The sequence below is a fragment of the Apis dorsata genome, unplaced genomic scaffold, assembly GCF_000469605.1.
Source record: "Apis dorsata unplaced genomic scaffold, Apis dorsata 1.3 scaffold_194, whole genome shotgun sequence".
In the NCBI taxonomy this organism is placed as follows: domain Eukaryota; kingdom Metazoa; phylum Arthropoda; class Insecta; order Hymenoptera; family Apidae; genus Apis; species Apis dorsata.
The window spans coordinates 983351-988089 of NW_006263478.1; positions in this window are offsets into that span (position 1 = coordinate 983351).

A 4739-nucleotide genomic window follows, 5' to 3' on the forward strand; every position below is an offset into this window, starting at 1 on the left:
ATCGAAGAGGCGAAGAGGTGGAGGAACGTCCACGGGGGTTGATCGTGGCGCACGAGTAGATTACGCAATTATCTTATGAACGCGGCGCGTATAAGTGCTTTACGTAGCCGCTTTACGTAGAAGATGATGGCTCCCGCACGAGTTATATACGTATATACGTGCCATCCACGTACACACAGAACGTCCGTTCCAACGATCGAACAAAAAGGTTTCTTCAAATTGGCGGCATTACGCAATTATCTCGTCTTGACCGGGCCCAACTCTCCCCCTCTCTCTCTCTTTCTTTAACCTCCCGTAACCCCTTCAGGCCCCTTTGTAAATAGGCGTATACACCGCATCGTGATTGCGTATCGCCCGCGTACGCACAGCTCTCCTTTTCGCGCAGCTTACCGATTCCGATCGATTCCCTCAATCTTCGTAATTGTGGCGCGATTTTCTTTTTCTTTTGTTTTTTCTTTCGCTTTCTTTCGCTTCTCGTGTGCACGCCCGCTTTTTTTTTTTTTTTTTTTTTGAAAATTCGAAGGGAACAACGGAGTCACGGAATGGATGCGTGAGAAAGCATGCCGGTTTAGACATTGGCTAACGATAGGCTAATGATAGACGATTAATTTTAATAGGGTAATGAGCAAGCAACTTTTCTTTTTTTCGAGGCGAAGTGGATAATTAGCTGGGTATTCGATTCGGTCTTATTAATAAAGACGGTGCCTTGTAGCTTCGTATTCGAGTTTTATATTCGAACGAGCGGCCTTATATATTTCTTATTAGATTCGATTGTCACATTATACGATTGTTATTAGAGTTTTCAGAGTGTTATTATTAGAATTAAATTTAGTTGGATTATTTGTGTAATGACTTTATCGATGTAAGAGTAATTTAATTTATCCCTGTTTTATACGTTATATTATTCATTATAACAAGAGAAACGCTCGTTCCATTTATAAGTACGCGAATTATTCATTTCACTCTAATATAGTTAAAAAATTTCTTACCTCGTATCAGTTGACTTATAGATATGGTCCAAGAGAGAGATTCAACCATTTAATTTTGACGGAATTAATTAACCAAAGGTTATTCGATAAAAAGTAACCGAACTGAATAATTTTGAATAATTTTGATCTTTATTATAAAAAAAAATCGTTACGCGCGATTATCAATCCGAATTCGAATCCACCGAATTTTCAAAGATATTTTCCCCTTAACCGAATTCAATTTCTTAATGCAACCGATCAATTTTATTCGAACGGTTACAGTTTCTCTGTGGACGATGCATCCGGGTGCGCACATTCGCACACGTATTTAGATATTCACGCAGCCACGCACACGGTGGGTAGACGACATCGGAGGGTAGCGTGCGCCGTTACCAGCCACCCCTTCTCCCCTTTTTCGCATTGTAATAGAATTGTCTCCATTATTAATGAGCCTAGACTCGGTTCCAGTTGGCTCTCTCTCTCTTTCTCTCTCTCTCTTACATACACACACACACACGCAGACACACATTCGTATCATCTATATCCTCGTTGGCGCACACACGTTTCTGCGTACACAACAATACGCTGGACACGCAGTTGTGTATCCATGCTGTTGACTTATTCACGTGTGGGAGAACCACCAACGACGAAACGGTAGGCGGAAGTTTCCTTTTGCTGTGACCAAGGAACGAGATACGTGAGCGCACATACATTGTGCATACAGTGTTGCGCAAAAATCTTAAACCACCTGTACTATCGATCTTGCTATGTCGATTGAACGTAACTTTCTAGAAAATATACACGCCTCACTTGTTAATCATAGATTTTTGCCTCATAAATTTTTCTCGCTCGCTAGATTTTTTTATAATAATCCTATAAATGAACGTAACAAATCGGGAACATTTCAAAGGAAATATCCGAAAATAAATATTCGTCGACAAGATCGTAATAACAAAATTCAAAGTTACCTTTCGAGAAAAGAAAACTTTTGCCTCGTACTGTATACGAACACACAACGCTTTCAACGCCGCTTTTCGATCCTCTCTCTCTCTTTCTCTCTCGCAAACCACTTTCCTCGCGTTGGCTTAAAAAATTGATCCCGTTTTCGCGTATTAAATACGTATATAGTACGTATATATATTTCGAGAACACGGCGTGTCCAGTATAACGTTAGTCGGTCGCGATCACGGTTGTATCTCACTTATTCAGATCTGGCACGGTTCCCGTTTCAAAATACCGGAAACACGCTTTTTCTTTTTTTTTTTTTTTACCGAAAGAGCTATACGTACCGAAAATTTGGTTATACATTCGTAACGCAGTTTTGCCTGCGTATTTTTTTTTTTCTTTTTTTTTTTTCTACCTCCTTACCGAACTGTAGGTCAACATCCACGTACGTACACGTTATGCATAATATACGGGGGCGCGCTTAAAATTTATAAATATGAAAGTCATGGCGGTGTCGTTTCGGTAACGTCGTGTCCAGAACGGTGTTCATTTATTCACACGCGGAAGAAGTTTCAACCTTGAAGTGGCAGATGGAAACGTAGCGACCTAAACGTGGGTGTGGACTGTCTACGAACCGTGCTATGCATAATTTTGATCTTGAAGCCGCTCGCTCCGGAGACCGTCCGTTGAATGCTCGATATAGCTCGTTTTAAAAGGGACGACTCTCTTTCCAAACTTTTCGTCCACGTCGGTCGAGGTCTGTCCTAAAAAGTTCGTCTCTCGTCGTATTTGCACTCTTCGGATAATTTGAGGGATCGAGAACGGTGTTCATAGATGTTCCGTTTTCGAATAATTATTTACGAAATTCGTGCGTAATAATTGATAGATAAGATTAAATACAATAACTCGATCAGTATTCCGAAAAGATGTTTAACTATTCGAAAGAAAGAAAAAAAAAAAAAAAGAAACGCAAAGTGTTAGCGATCATTCTTTTCGCCTCGTCTCTTTGCCGCGTTATCAAAGCGTTTTTAATATAATAATTTCCCAGAAACGGCTGTTTCCCCGCGTTTACACCAAAGATACCATTAACGTAGCTGCGTGAAATAGCTCTAGGTTGTGAGTAAGTGGTAGAACGAGAACTCTCTCTCGTGGCCTCGTTCTAAAAAAGCGTCACGTATAGTTTACCAGCTCAACGATCATCTTTTCATACCTTATGCCCGCACGATGCTAATATAGCATCGCGGACGAGTTAGTGCGGTGAATGGTAGGTAGTTAAAGAGCCGTGGAAAGGGCTAGGCATCGGTCCGTTCGTTGTTTCGAGGGGACTCCGGCGCGTTGGCGGTCCGCCTGCTCTTCCACAGGTTACAAAAGAACTGGACGAGGCGAGGAAGGCGAAGTAGTGGGTAGGGCAGAGGGAGAGAGGGGGGGAGAAAGAGAGAAATATAGATTACCCCTGTAGAGACCATAATTGTCTTTAATATCACGGATTCTCTGTCGGACATAATCAAAGATCGACCGACATACCTTGGCGGCTCTTTTTCCTCCTCCCCCTCCTCCTTTCTTTCCACGGATGGAACCAGACCCGTCGAGTACACGGGCGTGTGCACTCGTATAGTCGAATGGTCCGACGAATGCTATTACGCGTTTGTGTGCGAGTACTTTCTTCCTCGCTGTGGATCTCGAGGAATCGAACGGAAGCGGAATAGAGCGTGTACCTGGTTGCACCTGTACCCGTCGAGCCGGAACAATCGAAGTCGAGACGATAATGAGAACGACGAACCGGGTTCGCCGACTTCCCCTTCGTCGTAATTTCTTCTTTCTTTCTTTCTTTCTTTCCTTCTTTTCTTTCTTTCCTTCCTTCCTTCCTTCCTTCTTTTCTTCATTCCATCTTGCTCCTTCTCGAACGATGCCCGTTCTTCACGCTAGAACGGAGAGAGAGAGAGAGAGAGAAAGAGGGGGCTTCGCCCCCATCGACGGATATAAAGATGTCCTTTTCATAAGGACACCGAGGCGAAAGGAACGAGGCGAAAAGCGTAGCCTTTCCCTCTACATACATCTCTCCGCACATACACACGGCCAACAATGCTCGTCCGTGTTTCTTGCATGCAGTGACGTAACCAGGGACAGTTTTGACCGTTCGATACGTTCGGTATCTTGATTTCCGAGAGAGTTGGATAAGGTTTGACCCGATCGTTCGGTGTTTGGACAGCGAATTGGAGACTATCGTCCGACCGGTCTGTTTGGAAATGTCTTATTGATACAGAACGATCGAGAAGCGTATAATGAAATTTAGTAACTGCAATTTTTTTTAATATACCTTTGTTTTTGTAAGTAATCGTGAGAAATGATTTTCCTTTATTTCCCCCCTATAATAGAATATTTAAGAAAATAAGATTTTTGCTATAGAAATTATTAATATTAATTTTAATGTGTCTAATATATTTTCTATATCCATTCTTACAAGGATCAGAAAAATTCAAACTCGTCCCTTCCAAAATTCTATTCCAATCGCCTTATCTTACTTCCAATCAGATTAGAAAAATTCAAACTCGCCCCTTTCAAAATCCCATTCCAATTTTCCAATCACCTCGAGAATCCATCCAGCCGAAGAAACCGAAAGACACCCGAAAATTCGCGAGCTTGTTACACCACTGCGTACGTATGTATACTCGGCAACGCAGTGTGCGTGGGCGTGTGTGTGCGTAGAAAGCACCGCACAAAACCCTCATCCTCCGTCCCATGAGGTTAGATCCTAGCCACTTCTATGACCCGCCACCACCACCACCACCACCACCATCACCACTACCACCACGGTAGTCCTACGTA